The following is a 9,326-nucleotide window of genomic DNA, read 5'->3' as shown; positions in this document are numbered from 1 at the left end:
CGAGACTACCTTGCTAAATTATTTTATGAATATCCTATAGTATCCAACAAAGCCTAAGAAACTTCTGACATCCCACTGCTTTTGATGAGTAGGGACCCTCTTTATGATAGCTATCTTATTTGGGTCTACTTGCAGTCCTTCCTGGGATATTGAGTGACCTAGAACAATCCATGTAGTAATTAAGAAATCACACTTCTCAGGACTAAGGGATAAGTTCATTTCAATTCATTTTTTTTAACACCTTTCTCAAGTTAGAGAGAGCCTCTAGGAAATCACACCCATAGGGGGTGAAATAAACCATATAAATTTCCATAGAATCATGGACTAGCTCTGCAAAGATGCTCAAGACTACTCTCTAGAAATTGGTAGGGGCATTGCATAAACCAAAAGGAAGGACCCTATAAGAAAAGGTACCCCAGGGATAGGTGGAGGTGGTTTTATCCCGGTCCTCTAGGCTGATCTAGATTTTATTGTAACCATTAAATCCATCCAAGAGAGAGAAGAACTTATTTCCTATCAAACCATCTAATACTTGGTCAATGAAAGGTAGAGGGAAATGGTCCCTTTTTGTGGCTTTGTTTAGCTCTCGTTAATCCACACATATCCTCCACTTCCCATTTTTCTTTGGAACCAGAACCAGAGGAGACATCCACTCACTCTTTGAGATGGCATAAATGAACCTTGCATCCAGCAACTTCTATAGTTCTTCCTTGACTATATCCTTGAGGGCCGGTTTCATTCTCCTCTGAGGTTGGTGGACTGGCTTGCAACCTCCCTTCATGTAAATGTGGTGAATACACACCGAAGGGTGCACTCCCTTGATTTGCTTGTAACTCTAAGGAAAGGCATCCAAATTATTTATTAGCATGTCACATAACTCCTCTTCTTGGTGTATAGAGAGAGGGGTTCATTTTCAATGCTCTTTCAAGGTCGAATTCTAGCATTTTGACATGAGTAAGGTTTGAGTCAGCTAAGCATAGATCAATCCAAGGATCATATTTGGCTTCCTTTAGTAAATCCTCAAGAGACATGGTGCTGTGGGATTGATTTTGAAGGATATGTTCAATCAGGTCATATTCATCAGGTTGCCCCCTTTCTATAGTAGCATCTAGGGTATAGATTGGGGAAGAGTAGAATTCATCTTCTTCCACCTCTTCCAACCATAAATGTAAGTCATGCTCTAGAGATGGATGAGCAGGAGGGTACAACACCAATTTCTTGGAAAGATGCCCATTTTTTATTGTCATATTCCTAGCTTTGCAACTTATGTAAGCATTGGCAGTGGCTACCCATGGCCGCCCAAGGATGAGAGGATATCCATTGAACTTGGTCTTAGGTTGGAGAACTAAGAATTCATGAGGGTATTCCCAGGAATCAATGGAGACCATCACATCCTCAACAATTCCCTCAAGAGCGACTATGGATCTATCAGCGAGCTACAAGACCATTGTGGTCTTTCTTAATGATCCCTGGAGATTTATTTTAAGCATAGTCTCCTTAGTCATCACATTGATGGAAGCCCAACGTTGATCAGGGTATGGAGGAAAGTTGTTTTATTGATTTGTACATCTACTACAGGACTTCCAGGATCTAGATACTTTGGGCAAATCACCCGCCCCAAAATTAAGTCAGACAGTTGTCCAATGACATTAATGGTAGGGGTGTCTTTCTTTCACCTTCCTGGATGTTTGAAACACTTCTCCTTGATTAACTTTTTGTAGATGGAGGCATCGTTGATAGCTTAGGGAAGCCGAATTTTGACACAAAGAATTTTCAACTCACCCAGAAGTTCAGTCTCTTCTGGGGTGTGCTGGATAGGATGAGTTAATATCTCAAGAAAAGGAGGTGGATTTTCTTGAGGGACACTTTCCTCTTTTTCCTCTTCACGCTCCTCGGGTGGAGATGGAGGTTTGTTATCTGGAAGCACTCTTCTAGACCTGAGGTTATTTTCATGAATTTCCACAACATAGGTAGGGTAGGATATTTCTCCATTATAGGCCTATTGTGTTGGTCTATTATTCGGGGTTAGATTTGGTTGGGCAAGAATTTGAAGTTTTTTAGGTGGAGCAGGGTGTAGGAGCTGTGGTTGAGATGGAGGTGGAGGCAATAGATCTGGAGCTTGGTTGTATGGGGGCCTCCAACCTTGGGATAGTGCATTCCACTGAGGTGTTGGATGAGCAAATGGTTGAAATGGTTAGTTGTGAGGTTGGGAATGGTATTGAGGTGTAGAAGACCAACGCAAAGGTGTGGACCATGAAGGATGAGTAGGAGGGAACCAAGGGGAAATGGATGTATTCTGATTAGGTTTGGAATATGAATAGGATGCTCCTTTCATGTCTTTCTGGTATGGTTGAGGTCCTTGAGGCCTCCTTTGATTGATGTAGCAAAAGTGTTCATTCACCCCTACGATTCCCTGATACACAAATTTTAATCCAGGCAGGGAAGGGCACTTGTCTGTAGAGTGGTTTTCCTCATAGGCTGAGCAAATTTATATGAGATTTAATGGGCATTCATTCCTAGGGTGCCTCCTAGTGCATCTACGACAGAAGATAACTAAGGCTCTCTCTACTTCCTCCTGCTTCCTCTTGATTTTCATGGTGTCCATATGTAGAGAAAGGGTAGCAACATTTCACTCTTAAAGTCTTCCAACATGTTCCCAATTTCACTTTTTATGGATGTGTTGGAAGAGGACGAACTGGCCACAACTTGACTAGCCTTACCCTTCTTTCTAGCTTCCCTAGAATGATTCTTGAATATTGTTTTGATATCATCATAGTTAACTGATAGATGTCCCCTCCTGACAGTGAGTTTAGGGTTTCTAGGAGATATTCCCTGATCCCATTAAGAAGGATTAACTTAATTGATTATAGATAAAGGGTACATGTGGCTCTTCTGTAGTTGAGTTGGAATATTTCCTCATAATCTTCTAAAGATTCATCATGTCCAAAGGTCATCCTAAAAATTTCTAGTTTGGTATCTTTGGACCTGTAGTAGTCCATATACTTGTTGTTGAAGGCTTGTTGCATCTGAGCCCAAGTGGTGATACTATCCCAAGATAAACCATTGAACTAACACAGGGTTTCATCTTTGAGAGTGGATGGGAATAATTTCAACTTCTGATCATCAGAGGTGTAAACATAAGTTCTACATATGACAAAAAACTTGAACAAAAAAGTATCTGGGCCTTCTGAGGTCAGGCCATGGAAGTGAGGAAGAGCAAAGAGGCTTATGCTTTTCATCTCTGCACCCCCATTAGTTTCTCTGATGGGAAAATCACCCTCAGCTCTATCTCTGTCTCCCCTTTCATTTCTATTTTCAACCATGGTGTAAGTTGGTTGAATGGTCTCTTGTTCTTCCCCGATAGGCTCTTCAAAAAACCCAGGTTGTTTTCCTAATGTGTCCTCTACCTCATAGCAACCGAAGAAGAGGGAAGGTTGGTTATTTGATGTGGTGCAGGTATTTGGCAAAAAATTTACTAAGTTTTGTCTACTCCTACGAGGCATGAAAGGAGTTTTTCTTTCCTTTTTTCTTTTTTTCTGAACTACTTACAAAATGGAAATAAAGCAAAACCAAATTGCAACTACTTGCTGAATGGAACTATTGGCAAAATGAGAAAGAAATACGGAAAGAAAGAAAGAAAGAAGAAATCACATCTACTAAGACACCTACTTAGAAACGGTGCCAAAAGTTGATAAGTGCTAGTATTGCAACAAGAATACTACAACTCCTTGGGCTACCAACTTTACTTCATCAACTAGGGTTCGTATGAACTTGGAGGTGATAATGATGTATACACAAATAGATGTAATGATATACTCTTGTCATTGTTCAACTGGGGTGATAGACCACTAGGGTTTCTCAAACTAGTGTTCTATTGACTAGAAGAAGTCTGACTACCAATTGGAGAAGGGAAAATTATCCTAAATGAAAGAAAATAAATGTCTCCTTTTGAAAATAATGAAAGACTGAATTGGAAGATTCTTGTAAAGTAACATGAAATCCTCTATCTACTCATTGACACATTTTTCTTGCAAAAGAAACCTATGTTAACCTGATTTATTACATGTGATGATTCAAACTACTGAACATGGAATCTGATGTAGGGAACATCAACTATTGCATGCATGTGATAATTAATAATTCAAAGAACTCTTTTTCTTTATTTTTTCATTTATGAATGTAAATGCTAATCCTCACTTATTCTTTGGTAGGGGAGAGAGGTATGGAAGAAGAGGGTTAGAGTGGGATTAATGGTATGGAGGTCAAGAAGAGGCCTAATCCCAACTTCAGTGATAATTTTGCTAAATTCGAGCTCAAAATAGGGTGCTATAGGAAAACTACAGGATGTCCTAGTTATCCTATGGGATACCCTGTTTTACTACAAGAAAAAGTTGAAAGCTTAGGAATTGGTTTAGAAGGTCGAATGAAGCTTGGGAAAGGTAAAGAATGGGGGAATAAGGCAATGAGGGGGTGAACACTATCCAAAGCTCAATTAAGTGCTTCAAGATTATGATGCAGGAAAGTGTTCCATTTGCGGACAGAGGCAACCCCTCTATTCCTAGAGTGGGTCTAGTCACAAACAAGGACAGATCAACAATAGCTTTCCTTAAACAGTCATAGCTAGAGCCTACCTCAACCGATGGTCGATGGAGTTTTGTTTTGCTACTTCACCTTTTGCTTCCTTCTTCTCGACAAGTGATCAACCTAAAACAATGCAAAGGAAATAAAACAAAGCACGTAACTGAAAAACAACAATGATCTATTTACTCACAAAGTCAAGAAGTCATGAGCTATCAAGTAAATTACATACAAGACATAGGAAAACATAATTGATTGTATTAATAATGAAATAAGAGCAAGCTTACAATCAAAGTCTTGACATCGCAAGCCTTCTTAGAAGGATCCAGCCAACATGTTCCTCGAGCATTCACTCTTTGAAGATGGATCTCCCAACATACAAGTCTCTCTCACTCATATGTTTTACACAAAATTAAGGGCACTTCACAACCTTCCATGAGCTATCAACAATCCCACACTTGTCACACTCACACTAGCTACACTAACAACACTGCTCAATCCAAGAATTTACAAACTAGCCAACTATCCAACTATCCAAAACTAGCAGTGCATAGCAATGGTGAGAGTTTAAATAGGAGAACGAGTCTCCATGAAAGGTGGAAGAGTGATCTTATCCGCAAGGAAGGTAGCACAAATGACGGAACAACCATACCAGAGGAGGAAAGGTGACACAAACTATGCCAACAACCAGGTCTGGAGTCATTCAGAAGGCCAACTATTGGAACAAATTCGCCCAATCTGGATCATCGCGGGGGCATAACTGATATTTAGTGCTGACATCGCTAGTTAGAAATGTAGCCAGTCAGATCATAACTAAATATAATAACTAACCTCGCGCTGGAGCATGAAATCGGACCATCGCAGGAATCATATGTACTTCCGTGATGGCAGCGTGGCTAGATTGTTCATGAGCACCCTTCAGCGCGTATATTAAGTCCACAGTCGTGATGAGTTAGATAACTTAGGAAAAGTGGGTCACTGGCAGCACAAGAGATCATTTTTTCAATATGAGCATGTTTGACTTGGACACATGACACAGTAGATGGACTAGAATGAAGGCAATGACAAATTACTGTGTAACAGATGCCCCCTAAAGTATGAAGCCCGAGAGAATGGGAGGGGTGAAATGCTTTACGAAATTGACTGAGCTGGAACACCATCTGGAGCAGCCTACACGCAAGTACAACTGATATCTTTGATAGTGAAATACATGTAGTCTAGGCATGCACACAACCATCCAAAAGACATATGAACTAGGTCTGTGGTATGGATGCAGCCATCCAGCTAATGAGACCATGATAGTAATAAAGGTATGGTCGCAGCCATCCATGAAGACTCAGGTATGGTCGCAGCCATCCATCAATGAGTCATGTAATCATGAACCAATCCACGCAGCCCGAACATGTGTAATCTGAGTTCGAGGTCTTGAACCCAACCGATCATAGTACAAATTCTAACATGCGAATAGATGTGCTAAGGTTGAGCATGATAGAAAATTGCTTGATTATCGGTCAATGATGAAAACTATTAACAAGCGCGAGAGAAACCACTAATAATGCTAATGGTTCTCAAGGTACTGTTAAGCACAATCCATGAAGTGTGAAGAAGGAGCTGAAGTTGAACACTCGTGGAATCACCCAATCAATGACCAATGATGAAAGTCGATCATCAGGTGCGAAGAACTTGCCATTGAGGCATGCAAGCTCTAAGGTACCAAAGGGGATCTCTAGATCAATCTCCTGGATAATGAGCTGATGTCGATAGGAGACGATCTGTCGCAGGAGGGCCATAATGCTTTCCCCATCAACGACATGAGATAAGGAACAAGCGGTAGAAGGCGAAACAGAGTATCAGAGGAGGAGGTAAGGGTGTAAACTGTAGAAGGATTATACTCTTGAACATGTCGGCGACACGACTCCAGAGGGTGGCAGTATTCAGGTACAAAGGGATCAGAGGTTCGATGGAGACGGCATGAATCGGATGGAGTGAGGCTAAATGGCAACCCAAACATGCGGAAGGCCAAATGACAATGTATGGATGTACCAACCCAACAAGAAGCAAAAGTGTTGATGTTCAAGAGTGACTAGCTGCCAATGATGATTTCCAAATTTTCCCCAACCATTGCTAGTGAGTACCCAAATTATTTTTCAAAACAAGCTTGAAGGGGATAGCATATGCTTGTAATATAAGTTCGACCTTTAGTCAAATCCAACCTAGTAATATTTTAACGAGTACTAGGGAGGAGAATCTTGAGTCTCATCATGGTGATGAGTCCAATGTCGTTAGGGTTTAACGAGTCCAACATAGGTAAAACTCAGAGTCTTTTTCATGTTTAGAGAGTTTGAAAAAGACATGGAAAAGAAAACTCCAAGGGGGTCCTTTTTCATAGATTTGTGTCTCTCGAGCCCGAAAAGTATAAAATGACACTCGAAAGAACCACTTGACCATTATGATCAAGGAGTACTTTTCGTGATTAGTGACCTTGACCCGAAAAAGTAGAAAAGCGATCGAAATCACGTCGTTTCGTAACCAATAACGAACCCGAAACGACAAAGGCCCGGCAATCTTTTTGTGTTTACATCGTCGGAAAAGAGCTTAAAGCAGACCGCCTCTTATTCCATTTAATGAGTTAAAATGAAAAACTTGGCAATTTTTTCGTCTTTAAACGGTTGGAAAAGACCTGAAAGCAGACCTCCATTTTTATTCTCTTTAACGAGTCAAAAAGGGAAAAAATACTCAACAATCTTTTCATCTTTTACGAGTCAGAAAAGGGCTTAAAGGTGACTCGTCCTAGAGGAACGAGTGGTATAAAGGGTAGAAACTGGTTCCAACAATGGTGGAACTGCTCAAAACATGTAATGGTCAAGAGGTTGGCTAGTAAAACCACTCATCGCTGCAGTCCCTCAGGAAAGGAAAAAGAACCAAGTTAAAGCATATGATCAGCCAAAGAGATCGTGGCAATGGAATGAAACAACCAAGGCTCATCTAGAAGAATTTAGCAAATAAAAACGGCAATCACGAGATGTAAATCAGGTATGGGTTCATTTTTACACAAGCTTGAACCATGGAGAACTATTCTTGGATTCGTTTTCATGTTTACACAAGCTTGAAATGAAAAACTACGCTTGTTATAAGTTCGCATGCCCCCAAGCATAATCACACGAATTGAGGTACATGCCCCCCAAGCTTCATTGCATTGAACGAGGTGGATGGAATGAAGGTTCACTTTCGAGATCTTGGAAAGACTCGACTTGGATTTTACGAGATCTTAATCAAAGGCTCGATTTGGAAAGGGAGTTGTTTTATTTTTAATGAGGTTGACACAGTAAAAGAACTATCCTCATAACCCTTGTTTCATTTTTTTAACGAGGTTGACACAAGATCAAGAAATTTCCTCAACACCCCCTGTTTCATTTTTTAATGAGGTTGAGACAGGAACAAATTATCCTCGTGACTCCTTGTTCCATTTTTTAACAAGGTTGACACAAGATCAATAACTTTCCTGAAGGATCCTTGTTTCATTTTTTAACGAGGTTGACACAGGAACAAACTATCCTCGTGACACCTGCTCATGGGCCGTATGAGAACATGGCCCCCAAGAGGTTGTCACGGGATGGAAGAAACGCACTCTAGGAGGAATACATGTCATGAGCCACTAATGACAGTTCAAGTTCCAAAGCCCCCAGTACATGATGTACGAGACCATCTACATGATCATCAGCAGAGGCGGAGACAGAACGGGTAGCCACATAATTGACCTATGGCAAGGAAGGAACTACTTGTGAGCAAGAACCGATAGGGGATGATGGCTGCACAAGAGGCACCAGGGGACTAAAGAACGATAATTGATCTACGGTCACCATTCTTCCATCATGTGGAAAACAAACCACATGAAAAAGTGAAGAAACGAGGGCCCCATGGCATAAACATAGTCACGACCAAGGAGAAGATTGAAATCTAAAGCACCTTGGGCAACCATGATGTCTATTTAGACGGTTTTTCCCCCCAAAGTAACAGGAAGCTTTGGGAGGATCCCTAAAGGTTGACTGGTTCCTCCGTCAAAGGCCAGCAAATTCTACGTGACTGGCACAAGCTGTGGGGAGCCCAAAGCTTTCCAAGTAGTGGAAGGCATAAGACTGACAGACACACCCTCATCCAAGATAGTGCCAGGTACTGCCTTATCATAAGCATGTACTGTAATCTGGAAAGGCACTTAGGATGGAAGGCAGAATGTAGTCAAATGACTCCATTCAAAGGAAATGACCGAACTACTTGGTGGGGGAATCGTATGATTTCCCCCCTGCTCTACAGGAATTGAAGAATGACTCTCGTGATTAGTGGGGATAGGGGGGCTGTTTTCAGACTCTGGAGAATCTGATGAGACGAGGAGAACATGAGCATGATGCTCTTTCAAAACAGAGTGATCAACAGGTGGTGAATCCAAGTCGACAGTCTTTCCGACCAATGGTTGGTCTAGAATAGGCTTAGAATAGCGAGGCTCGGAAAGAGGAGGACAAACAAGAGAAGAATCTAAGTCAATCTCGTCGTCGACGGGGAGAGGGTCTGAAGAGAGCCTCTGATAACCAATGGGAAGTTGGAGTGAAGAAGCTGTAAGACTTTCCAAAACGGCGGAAGCTTTATCCATGAGTGGACAAAGGTGAACGGGATGGTTGCCTTCACATAGCCTATAGGGGAATCAAAACTTCCCTTTCTTCTTACCGTTTCCAGTTGATAGGGTGGCATCGTCA

Source organism: Pinus tabuliformis, chromosome 3_2 (assembly GCF_031772625.1).
Source record: "Pinus tabuliformis cultivar Carrire ecotype Pingquan chromosome 3_2, CPIR1, whole genome shotgun sequence".
Taxonomy (NCBI): domain Eukaryota; kingdom Viridiplantae; phylum Streptophyta; class Pinopsida; order Pinales; family Pinaceae; genus Pinus; species Pinus tabuliformis.
This window is presented reverse-complemented; position numbering follows the sequence as displayed.